Source organism: Manis javanica, chromosome 7, assembly GCF_040802235.1.
Source record: "Manis javanica isolate MJ-LG chromosome 7, MJ_LKY, whole genome shotgun sequence".
Classification (NCBI taxonomy): domain Eukaryota; kingdom Metazoa; phylum Chordata; class Mammalia; order Pholidota; family Manidae; genus Manis; species Manis javanica.
In genome coordinates, this window is record NC_133162.1 from 30,492,157 (window position 1) to 30,505,319 (window position 13,163).

Genomic DNA, 13,163 nt, shown 5'->3' on the forward strand with positions numbered 1-13,163 from the left:
TGTTTGTTCAATGAATGTCCTAAGAATCTTCTCCCCTACTGATTATTGTTCACATGAAAACAGGGTTTCACTTGCCTAAAATGGAGTTGTGGGAGTCTGTTGACACTGACCTCATGACATGGCAGACCAGCTTTCGTTACGGTCGGGATCAGCAGCCTTTCAGAAATGTAGTCGGCTCTTTCTTTGGGAGGAGCATGGCTTAATAGACTCGGGATTCAGAGTGTGTTCAAATCTTGGTTCTGTGAGTTACTGGGTGGCCAAGAGTGGTGGCTTAATCGCTCTATCCCTGTAAAGTGGGCATGATAGCCTCCATAGTTAGATGCCTTGTAAGAGTGTTATATGGGTTAAATGAGACATACGGGCATTTAGCAATTATCCAGGAGTGAGTGCTCAATAAATATGATCAATAAATAAAATAAAATTTTCATATTGTTTCATGTGTGTCCACCCTGTCAAGAATCTGCATTTGTAAAGCAGTGGAGTGGAGCTGGACTACAGCTTAGGCAGGAATGGGTGGATGAGGTGGAATTCAGGTAAGAACTGTGTGTCTGAGAGGTCCTGTAATGGAAGGTAGGAGGGAAATTGGATTAGCAAAAAGGCAGGGGTGGCCTTGCAGGATCATGCTACACTCAACCTGAGGTTTTCCTGGCGTGGACTTAGGACTTGGGTTCAAATCTTGACTCCACTACTTGAAAATTAAGCATTATTGTGGGTAAGTTGCTTCATGGCTAAGCCTCAGTTTCCTCATCTGCAAATGGGGTAATGATAGCAACCCCACAGAATTACTACAGGCGTGCATAAGAAAATGTATAGACAGGACCTCACTAGATCTGGTGCATAGTATGGCTTAGTAAATGTTTAAGGAGAGAAAGATGGTGGGCTTTGCACATGTTTGAAGGGGTGGCGGCTCTAAGAGCAGGGCAGACTAGTCTGCTTGTCCCGGTGAGAGACTGTGTAAGTCTGAGGAAGGTGGGGTAAGCTGAGTACGTTTCAGCATGGCTTCGCAGGGTGACACCGCTTATTGTGTAATTATGGAACCACTCGCATAAAAATGAAAATACGGGTCCAGATGGCAGGCCTTACATGCTGTTGAGAGGCAGAACTAATGAACTTAACAAATCACTGATAATTAATTTTCAAAAGCCAAAGGAAACCGGGGAGCGATGAATAGGTCTACAGAAGGAGAGTGCAGAGTAGCACCAACTGCCAGCTGGGAGAAAGGTGTGAGATGCTGGCACTTCCAGGCCAGTGAGACTGCATCTTGGTGCCTTACAGCCAGGGAGGACAGGAGGCGAGAGGAGGCATACAGGTAAGATAATAGTCACAACAATACAGGCCAACTTTGGTTGAGCCCTTCTACGTGAGGGACTGGGTTGACCATTTTATCTGGATCATCTCTCATTTCGGATAGGCAGCTTCTCCCATTGGGTGGGCATGGGAGGCAGGGAGAGAGGGCCAGAGTCCGGGGGCTAGTGGGAGCCTTTATCTTGGCACCAGGGAGCAATGAGGCAAAACAGTGGTGAGAGTTACTATTTACAGAGCACTTGCTGTGTCCAAGCACCCTGCCTGCCACCTCTTCTGCAGGTACTGTCCACTCAGAATCACAAACATCCTAGGGGGGAGGCACTTGCCCTCCACTCTTAGCAGCTGCAAAGTGTGAAGAAAACTCAGCCCCATTCAGAGCCGCCCACTGGACACGGTGTGAAGCATGCAGGATGGTCAGCAGGCGTAGTTTTCAGCCCCAGTCCTCTGAGACAGGTCATGGCACCTCCCAGATTTTTGTGTCTCTAACAATAAGATGTGAGTGGTGATTTGAATTAGGAAGGTACAAATTTTATAGATGTTAGCCTATAGATGTTTATTCAAAATAAATCTCACAGGGAACCCTGTGATATAAAACATACCTGCAGGGGAGGGGGAGCCCTGTACACTCATTCGCTGCCCTGGGCCTGCCTCCAAAGCCATGTGGGGGACACGTGTATTCACCATGATCTCCAGGGCTTCCTCAGCTCTGCTCACTAGAGTTTCTGTGGCTCCAACAGTCACAGTGAAATGGTTGTAGGGCGAGGGGTGGGAGGGGCTGTGGAGAGCTACCTGCACTAACAGGGGGCCTGGCACACCGTTCTCTTTCACTCAATCCTGGGCCAGAGTCTGGCTCTGCATTTGCAAGCTGTGCAACCCCAGGAAACTAGCTTAACCTCTCTGAGCCTCATTTGGCTCAAGTGTAAAATGGTGATAAAACTTCATTAGGTTGGTGTAAGGATTAAATGCTGTAATGTATGTAAAGCTCTCAGCTCCATGCATGGTGCCTAGATCAACTATAAAGGTGGCTTACTGATAAATGATTGCTAAATGAATAAGCACTCTTGTATATATAATTTTTTTTTTTTTTTTTTTTTTTTACTTTCAAGACTATGTGAGGGAGAATTATAAACCAGGAAGATAGAACAATGTGTCAGCATTAGGCCAGTGGGGGATGAAATGACTGATCTGGCTGATAGAGCTGAAATGTTCGGGTTCCTTTGTCTTCCTAGCTGGCTGCCAACGCAGAGTGCGCAGCAGCCATGCCCCTCCCAGATGCTGCTGGGCCACCTCCTGCCTGTCCCCTAGGGGCCCAGTGACAAAGCCAGGGAGGATGGGTGAGCCCAAGGCGCCGTCTCCAAGTCCTCCTGGACACTCCCGGTGACCTCTGCATGCCGCCTGCCACGTACAGCCTTCTGTTCATGTCCCGTCAGCCAGCTTTCTCCCTGACTGCACTCGGATTTGAGCCTTTGTCAATTCATGTTTCCAGATTAATTAGCGAGGCCCCATGTCAGATGCTAACTGAAACCCAGATGTCGGCTTGGTTCTCTCATCAAATCATTTTGTACCAGTAATTGAAGAACACAGAGGGAGCAGTTAGGTTGGCCAGGAACAGTTCACTGCCCCCTCCCCTTTCCATTAAAAGATAGACTTCCTGCCTCCTTCCCCCAGAGGATCATGGACAGGGGATTTTCCTGCCCTCTTGGTAATAATGGTGATGGTGATGAGCTGAGCTGTTGGCCTGACCTTCATGTTGGAGGTAGGGTTCCCCAGATGAGTTTCCTGAGGGTTTGTGAGAAGGTGCAAAGGGCAGGGGGAAGAGGAAGGAACTCATATAATTTTATCTTTAGCCGAAAGCTTTTCCCAGTCTAGGAGGTTGGCCTTTAGAAGAACAGATATGAGGACGATAACAGTCATCAGTGGGCGCTGTTGGGTGTGTGGACCTTTCCAGCTTCTGAATGATCTGTGTGTGTCTGGTGGAACAGACAGGGCAGAGCAGGGATTTATTTCCATTTCTCTCTACATTGTGTTGTGAATGTGTGAATACATTTTTTTAGGGCTACCATTTACTGAGCACTTACTATGTCCAAGTCATCATGGTAATACCTTACATATAGTAGCTCATTTAATCCTCACAGCAACCCTATTAGGTGAGGAAACACTGGCTCAGAGAGGTTAATTAACTTGCCCAAGGTCACACAGCTAGTGTACAACAGAGCTGGGGTTTGCACTGTTAAGCATGTTGCTTCGGTCTGTTTAGTGGAAGTAGCAGTTGCAGGAAAGACTGGCCATCTCTTCTTCCTCCCTTAGAAATGTGTGTGCTCCTGGGCAGACGAGACAGGCACAGGTTTTGGTTTTATCCTCTCCTTTCTCAGTTGAGTGTCAAACCCTACAATGACCATTTTGAACTAGAGGAATGCTTTGATGGTTGGCGCAGGACAACATGGGGTGCTGGTCTGTTAGCTCGGGCTAGAGCTTGAAGTATGTCCCACAGGCTTAAGAAAGCCCTTGAGATCTGGGAGCAGGCCCTAAACGCCATTGCTTGGTGGGAACCCCAGCCCCGCTGAACTGAGAAGTGGAAGATGGAGTCAAGAAAGATCCGGGTTCTTTGGGAAGCTGATGGACATTTCAAAAATGAAGGTTCACATTAACTCCCTCAGCCTGTGATCTTAGGCTGTTCATGGCACCTCTTTGAGCCTCAGTTTCCCCATCAGCAAAATGGGCCTAAAACCTTGTGCCATGGAGTTTTTGTGAAGCCGCCTTGGGTATTATGTGATATTTAGGCCCTTAGGAAATGTTAGGGGGCCATGTGGGGTCCCGATACCTCACAACTTCGAAATTTAGTAAAATAGCATCTTACTATTACACGCAAGGAATTGGGATGGCGATTTTCAAACAATAGAGATATAAGAAACTGCTTGTTAAAAATGTGGATTTCAGAGCCCTTCCCCAGACATTCTAATCTAGAATCTGAAACTGTAACTAGAAATCTGCATTTTGACAACACCCCTAGAGATTCTGGCATACAGTCAGAACTTTCAGATGTCATAGCCAGCAGTGACCTCAGAGATCTTTTAGGCCCTCTCCCTTCATTTTATAGAGAAGGAAAATGTTAGATTGAAACTCAGAAATGAATTGCCTTCAAGGAGGGCTAGAACTAGACCTTAGTTGGTTGATTTTTCAAAATAGTAACTAATAACTGAGGAGTGACTTACATATGGGTGATAAGGCCAAAGCCTTATAGCCTTTTTCAGAGTTAACAACCAAAGAGATTTATACCCTTCTCAAATTCTATCCCTACAATTTACGTACACTGTCACCAGGTAGCAGTAGTGTTTTATAGACCCTTGAGGATTAAGTTCCTCAAGGGTTAAACCCACAGCCTCATGGATTTATACCTCAGGTAGTTGCATCCTTTTTTCCCCTTAAAGATAAATAGCTTTATTAAACTAGCTAAATGCAAGCAAACATCAGTCAAATATTTAAGTGGAGAGTATGTTTAAGGCAAATAAATTATTAGAGGCAAGAAACTGTCTTTCCTTATGATTTCCCAGTCTTTTTCTGTATTTGGTTCTTTTTTTTTAATCTACTTAAGTTTTTGCACTCCACTCAAGTGCTTTATTCTTAGAACTTACAGGGTAGGGTTCCTCCATGTCAGAGCCTCTTTAACTTTTCTCCATGTCAAACATTTTTCTTTTGAGGGTGTATCTTAGAAGCACAGAGATAAAATTGCTTGTGTGTGTTTTTGATTCCATCTTCTTTCTCTGTAAAGCAAGGTATCTGTATGATTCTGCCCCCCACTCTAAGTAGGGGTGGGAGGGGAAGAGAGAAAACATCATGGTATCGGGTATTGACTGCGGACCAAGTTCCAAGCCACGTGCTTTCATGTTACCTTGTGATGATGTAGGACAGAGCATGCTGTCATTTCACAGATAGATAAGCTGGGGGTCAGGTCTTCCAGTTCCAGAGGTCACCCATCTTCTTGTCTCCATGGTGTGCAGGTCACAGAGGGGCCATGGGCTGCCAGATGCTCCCCCAACCCTACGGAGGAAGCCCAGATGCCCTGGAGTTGCTAGGCCTGGTGGCAGGCTGTTGGCAGGCACCCTCCTCCCCTGCTCCTGCGCAACTCATGGACCCTCCCCCAGCCTGCACCTGGGAGGAGGCAGGAACACCTGGGCCCCTCTCCCCGGGGAGTCTGCCTGCCGCTGCAGCTGCTCTGCTGGCATTCTTGAGAGTGTTAATTGGTCAGGGTGCCGAACCCCCGGCTGCACTGTTTCCAGAAGTGAGCTAGTCCAGGGAGGGAAACCCCATTGCTGCCATGCACACAGAAGCTAAGACAGGCAGGCTCCTGGCCAGCATGCCCCCGTCAGGGGTTTGCGCTCTCCCAGACTCTGTATGGTGGGAAAGTGGTCTGTTGGCCCTAGGCCTCAGAGCAGCTCACAGGGTGGGGATCCTGGAATGCTTGCAGGGGCTTCCAGTAGTTCAGGAAGGTGGTCCTCTCTGGTGGGCAGGTGGAGGTGGGTGGTGTGCTGAAGAATTATGTCTCCTCCTCCTTCTCCTCCTTTTTCATCACTGTTATCATAACAGAAAACTGTTATTCAGTATCTGCCCTGTCCCAGGCCAGCTAATACCCCTCCACACACTTCACTGTTTTCTTACAACAGCCTTGTGAGGTATGTCTTGTTGCTTTTCTTTTCATATTAAGGCTGAGAGAGGTCCGACAACCTGCCCCAGCTCACACAGCAGGCAAGTTGACACAGCCTGTGCTCAGTCCACTCAGTCTGTGTGCTGCCCCTTAGCCTTTGTGGGAGAAGTATGTATTCCTTAGTTTTCAAAAGACTTGGAATCCGCAAGGCTTCCTCTCTGATCCTTTCGCCTTAGCAGGAAGGGCAGAAAAATACCGTTTGTCCAGTGTCACGAGAGGTTTATAGGTGGGGATTGGAATTCTTGGAGAGAAGAGCCCATCGTGCCCAGATGTCCAGTGATGGGGCTCTCTTGCTGGCCCTCCCCTCAGCAGTGATCTGGGTGGCAGAAGACTGCCAGGTTCACAGAATGATAGAGACACTCAGGGGTCAGGATCCCAGGGGCTGAGACCGAGGGTCAGGGAGGGCCAGTGTAGGGCTGCCGAGGACACCTGCCCTGGAATGTGGTGTTGGGCTCCACATTCTTCACCTGGAGGAAAGTTTGCCAAACCCGCAAGCACCCAGCGCTGAGCTGTGCGGGGTCACTGAAGCAACTGGGGAGGTTTCAGCAGTGAAGACAAGGCGAGGGGTGGCCCCCAGAGCTGCTGAGAGCTCTGAAGGAGTGGGTGCCAGGCACAGGAGGGAGTGGCTTACTCCATGTTCTCCAGAAGGAGGGTCTGCGCTGGCAGGTGGGCTTTAAGCCAAGCCTAAGGAACGGCGGCATGAGAGTGGACACTGGGTCTCCCGCAAAAGTGAGTGGGCATGTTCAAGCAGAGCCTGGGTGGGCAGCACATAAACTACCACACAGGGAAGCCGGGAAGGGGTTCCTGAGCTGGGCCAGCCCCCAAACTCTGGGAGTCGTACATTTCCTCCCAGCTCAAATGGCCTCTGGCAGCCTGATACGTCCCTCCGCCAGCTGCTTTGCTGAGCACCTACTCTGTCACCAAGCATACGACGGTGACAAGAGAGACATGGTCCCTGTTCTCATGCAGTGTGCAGCCAAAAATCTTACATGTAACAACAGCACCATCAGGCACTAACAGATGACATTTATCAGTTGTGTAAGAGGATCAATGCCTTGTCTTATTTAATCCTTCCAATAGCCTTATGGGGTTGGAATTATTATTATCTCCATTTTGTGGAGGAGAAAACTGAGGCTCAGAGTAGCCAAGGGTTTGGGTAAGATCCCACAGCTGCTAAGGGCTCAGAAGAGGCTGGGAAGCTGGGCCTCCCTGGGTCTTTCTGAGCTGAGCCATGACTCCAGGTGTTGGGGGATGGTAGTCCCAGAGGTTTATCAGAACAGACCTCATTGATGCCCCGATTGGAAAGATTTGCGAGTGTGCAGTAGTGATTCTCTCTCTATTTCTGGGTTCATTCAGGCCCCCTTTAGGACGGGCAGCCCCCCTTGGGCAAGCCCCAGAATTGGTGCTTCTAAGCTGGACACCCACCACTTCCATGGCCCAACTTCACCCTGTGCCTGGCCTCATTCATTCTGTGGGGGATTGGGGCCTCTTGGCTGCCCTCACGTTGGCCCTGAGGGGTTGAGGGCATTGTTCTCACCTGTCCTGTTGGGCGCCAGCATATAATGTTGACGCTGTGGACAGTCACACTGTGGAGAAGCGGTCAGGGACTGGGCAGGTGGTGCTCCTTTGCTGGGTCATTCATCCTTACCTCCAGCCTTGCTGGGAAGGTCCCCATGTCCTGAAGGCCTGGGCGAGGTGGGAACGGCCTCGGGCCCAGCATGCTGGGTGGGCTGTCCTCGCCACTCCCTGCTGCCTGCCTCACCCCCACTCCTCTGCCTTGTCTGGGGACCAAGGCGACTCTTGGTGCGTTTGTGGGCAGGTCTTTGTTCCAGGTCAGGCCACCCTTGGGACAACCCATACAATCCACCTTAAAGGAAAATTTTCAGAAAAGCTGATTTAGATGGAAAATTTTTGAAATGTCAAGGTGCTGTACAAAGCCTAAGGTGTTGTCATTATTGCATCTTTGCAGATGATTAAAAAACGGTATCTTTCAGGGTCCCCAAAATGACCACTAAAAGTTACTATTGCTTCCCAAGATGCTTTTCAGGTCTAACGTCCTCTGATTTCCAGATTCTGAGGGCATTCAATTGCTTGTTCAAACAATGAATCACAGATATGGGCTTCACAGTCTGACAGACATGGGTGACTGGCTGCATGATTTTGTTTCTATCACCAAGCTTTTCTAAAACTCAGTTTTCTTATCTGTGAAATGGGGATAGTGGTCCTCATGGTGTGGTTATGAGGATTCAGTCAGATAATGCCTTCGAGGCTCAGCACAGGCTGGCACTTGCACATTAACATGGATCGTGTGTCCCAGCCCACTGTTGTTCCATCTGGCCCTGGAACAGGAGGTTCAAGTAACCACCTCTGAATTCATGTCTACTCAGCCTACAGGCTGGGGATGTAGAAAGAGTTGCATGGAGTCTGTGGGGAGGACAGGCAAGAAAACGGAAAGCTGTTGCAATGGGTGAGTGCCTGGCGTTTGGAGCAGAGGTGCTGGGAGCCCAGCAGGGTGGCTGGGCGGAGCTCCCCCAGGTGAAGGCACTGCCACAGGGCGGGGTGAGCACTAGGCATTCGCCAGGCCAGGAGAGGGGTGAAGAGGGGCAGAACCAGGGCAGCTGAGAGAGAGTACTGTGCCTTCAAGAACCTGCCAGAGGAGCCCAGTCTCCCAATCTAGGTGTGGGTGTGAGCTGTGAGTGGCAAGATGTGAGCTTAGGGACTTCGGCCAGGATGCGTCATTCTGCTGAGGGGCTTGGATTTCGTCCTGAAAGCAGTGGGGAGCCTCTGGCAGGTTTCAGGCAGCAGCGAGGCACAAATTCCCTCACAAACATAGCATTCTGCAGTCCCTGAGCGCCCGAGTCTTATTTTCATGGTGTGTTAAATTGATGATGATGAGTAACGGGGCAGGGGCCCGTCTGGGTGCAGATGTGAGCCCAGACGTAAATGTGTGTTCATGCAAACGACCAAACATTCCCAGGTGAGTTGCAGCCTGCTCCCACAGAAAAAGCCCTATTTGTCTGGCACCAGGCACTTCAGAGAATAGGCCTTATCAAAGCAAAACATTTGGTTATAAATATTTATAAATATGTGTTGGATTGAATTGCACTTCGGTTCATTCACCATTTATGTCTATAAATATTTGAGAGACTGCTTGGCATCATGGAAAGACCCAGTCTGCAGGCGTGGACAGAAGGGTGCCTTTGGTTTCTCACTCAGCAGCAAGACCAGTTTGGTGACCCTGGCCCTGTTGCTTTGCTTTTCAGAGAGATGCTTTCTGTGGCAATAATGACACCTATCCTGCACAGATGAGAATTAGAATAATCTATGTAAAGAGTCTAGCATGTACCAATGATATGATGGACATTTAGTGAAGCAGATTTTGTCATTCTTCATTCATCTCTGTGGTTATAATAACAGGAGCTCTCAGCTGGCAGGACACTAGTGGTCTTCCTGGGCAGCTTTAGCATTCCTTAAGAGTTCCACCCCCTTTTTTGCCTTCATATGTCCCTGCCAATATTATTGCCAGCCCTCTTTTTGAAAATAATTTTTAAGTAAATTTTTGACAGTACAAAAGAGTATTCATAATATGTTGCAGATAATGTATAGGTCAGTGGCACAGCATAATAATAAAATATCCATGAATTTATGACCTAATTTAAGTAAAAGAGCATTACAGTGCTATTAGAAAGCTCCCTGCCCCTGTCTGGTCCCCCCACCCCAGCAACAGAGGGAACCCCTGCACTGATTTTTGTGTTTGTAATTTCTTAATTTTCTTTGTAGTATTACTACATGTATATATTTATGTAAATCTTAGTTTAAGTTTTGTTTATCCTCTATTTAAAAACCAAACTATGTACACTCTTCTACAATATGTTTTTTAAAAAAATCCAGTGTTATGTTCCTGCGATTCGAGCAGGATGATGTGGGTGGCTGCGGCTCATGCCTTTTCCCCATTGTATGGGATTCCCAACAATGTGTCTATTTTCTTGCCTCTGTGCATTTGGATTGTTTCCAGGTTTTTCGGCTGCAGACAGTGCTGTTGGGAACATCCATAGGTGTGCTTCTAGGGGCGTGTGGGAGAGTTCGTTAGGTGGATGCCCGGTGTGAGTGTCCCAGGCCATGGGCACAGGCATCATGTTACTGGCTGTTAGCAAACTGTCTTACCGGATGGCAGCACCAGCTTGTCCACTTCCCCATGTGCCATTCTGAGGGCACTCAGGAGAGGCTCTGTTGCCCTGCTTGACCATACCTTGAGGGAGGGCTGAGTGGTCCCTTTGCATGGCTCCAGGCCAGGGAATTGCCTCTGTGCCTGCTCCTCAGCCACGGTTCCCTGGCAGGCAGAGGAGGAGCCAACAAAAGTTTCACACGTAAAATCTTACTTCAGTGGTTGGTGGCTGGACAGTGGATTGGTGAATGAGCAGTTGATGCTTTCTGTGCTTCGTTTGGGCTGGTCTGGGAGGTCAGCAGCTGACTTAACCGCTGCTCACATGGGTGTCTGAGTTACCTGGGCTGAATGCAATATTCTCTACCCTCAAATTCTGGCCCGTCCAGTCTGACGGAGGTCTGCAAGAGGAGAGGAGGCTGAAGGTTTCTCTGCCCCTTTCTGAGCAGGAGGAGGCCTGGGCTGTGTTTGAGCGCTGGCTCAGCTTGGCCGAGCAGGTTTGTTGGCAATGTTTCTCTTTAATGTGCTGTTGAAAGAAAACGAGAGATGACTGATCAGGCACAAAAGCTGTGGGGATCGCACACTTCGGCCCTCGGCCCTCCCCTGTGCTGGGGACTTCTGCACAGGCTGCTCAGGAAGCTCAGGGCATCACTCCTCAGAGACTGACTTTGAAATGTTAATTTCCAGTCTCCATCCTTTCATGCCTTCCTCTCTGTGTGACCAGGCTAACAGCATGAGGAGGGAAAACAGCAGAATTGGAGAAGAGATGCAGAGAACAGCAGCCCATAACTTCTCACTGGGAAGGGTGCCTGCCAGGATGTTTCCAGAACCTTCTTCTGATCAGAACTCTGAGTGGGAAGGCCCTTCACCTCCTCCAGCATCTGAGAGGCAGTCCTCCTTCTGTTGTGCCTTTTTTCTTCAAGTACCTCTTGAGAGAGTAACTGTGGCTGCAGATGGCCTCGGGGTATTCACTCTCCCTTATTGACAGCAATGCCAGCATTATTATTACTAAAGTGGCAGAACCCACTGCATTTATTGAGACTTACCATGTGCCAGATGCTGCACTAAGCTCTTTAGAAACATTTTTTCAATCACTCCTTCCATTATCCTGTCAGGCTGTCACCATTATCTCAGGTTTACAGAAGAGGAAACCGAGGCTCAGAGAAGTGAAGGAAGCTGTGCATGTCGCTATACCCTGACCCCAGACCCACATTCACACCCAAGATCCTTGAGTCCAGAGCATGGCTCTTAGCCACCACCTGCAGTACTCCATTTCATACCTTTGATGAGGACACTGAGAGGTGGTTGTTCCATGTGGCCACTGGGGAGGTGGCTTTGGCTGCGTGCTGGGAACATAGATGGGGGTGACACAGAGCCTGGGCCCCTGAGGAGCTCTCAATTCCATGGAGGAAAAGGACAAGTTAGAAACATGAGAACTCACACTTACTGCAAAGCTAGGTGCTGGGCTAGGTGCTTTCCATGAACGATCTTATTCAGACCTCAGCACCATTCTTCTCCCCATTTTATAGTTGAGGAAACTGAGGCACAAGGAAGTTAAGTGACTTGGTTAAGGTGACAGAGTAAGTGGAGGAGCTGGGATGTGAACCCGGGCAGCCAGGGAGAGCCCACCCTCTTACACCTGCTTCCTACCTTCCAGAAGGTGCTCCATTCAGATACTTACCGGCTGCTGATGGAGCCCAATGGGAGGGCCTGTCTCCTGTTTGTGAACTGGTGCTGGTAGATGGAGAGAGGTGGAGGACAGTGGGAGTCACAGAGGACTTCCCAAAGGAGGGGATTCCTGGCAGATGGAGGAGGGCAGGGCTCCGAGGCAGGAAAGACCTGGGCACCCTTTGATCTCTCCTCCCCTGTGGCCTCTGGCCCTGCCCTCCTGCCAGGACTCTCAGGCCCAGGTCCTGTTCCCTGTGGGGGAAATGGGTGGGGAGTGTGGGTGGGGCCCAGAGGCCGCTCTGCAGAGGGCAGGCCCCTCTCTGCGAGTGCCTGGCCCTCCAGGGGGCTCCGGGTCCTCTACCAGCTCACCCAGCCCTTAGCCGGAGAGCTTCACATAGAACGGAGCAGGGTGTTCTGGGGCGCTGCAGCAGTTGGGGGTGCTGAGCTTTCCCAGCAAGACCTTGGAGGAGGTGATTTGTGCATTTCCTGACTATTTCCTTCATTTTCTTCTTTAGTATTGCCTGCTGTCTTTGAATATTCCTCTGTGGGCAGTGGAGAGTGGAGCCTTGGAGAAGGGGAACCGGTCTGTGACCAAATGGGCTTGAATGTCCGCTTGAATGTCAGGGGGACTCAGCAGACCTTCGAGGGCTTGTGTGATACAGTTAGGATGTGAGGTCCCCATAGAGAAGGGAGGCGTCCCTGGCAAGCTGCCCTGCCATCCCTGGGGAAAGACTATGGTTTCATTTTCACGAAGGATGCCGAGTTTTCACAAACAAGTATAGAGTTAAAGTAATGCCACTGCTTCACACGTTACAATGCATTAATGTTGTTGAAACACATTGCTGGTAGTATTTCACATGCCCTCACCACAGTAGTGTGAGCTGCTGGTGCAGGTAAGCACACCTCCAAGAGCCATGGATGCTACATGCTTTGTCTTTTGTTTCTGACACCTTCCTGATGGTGTCACCGCTTTGTGCCTTTTTCTGGCTTTGGGCCTGTGTCCTTGGCAGTCACCCTGGAGGACTCTCAGAGCTCCCTCTTGCATTAGGACTGATGGCTCAGAGTCTTGGCTTTTCAAAAAGTTGAGATTATTGCTCACTTTCTAGAGATTACCCAAGATGACTCTCTTCACTGGCATTTATCAGCTGTTCTTCTGCAGGTTTCTGCAGCTCTGAGAGATCGTGGCATTTCTCTCCCAGAGAACATTATGCCCATTAGACCCCCTAGTAGACATTTCTCTTGCAGCCCTTCTCTGGCTCAGTTGTCAAACTGAACTCGCCCAGCCCCACAGCCCTCTCTGGGCTAGAGTGGCACAGCTCAAAGATT

General features: G+C 49.4%; 1 protein-coding gene across 1 annotated transcript in view; it reads left to right on the top strand.

The window, feature by feature from the left end:
- SLIT1 (slit guidance ligand 1) overlaps window positions 1-13,163 on the top strand; it is a 158,125-nt gene that overhangs the window by 60,502 nt on the left and 84,460 nt on the right. The gene's annotated exons all lie outside the window — the stretch shown is intronic.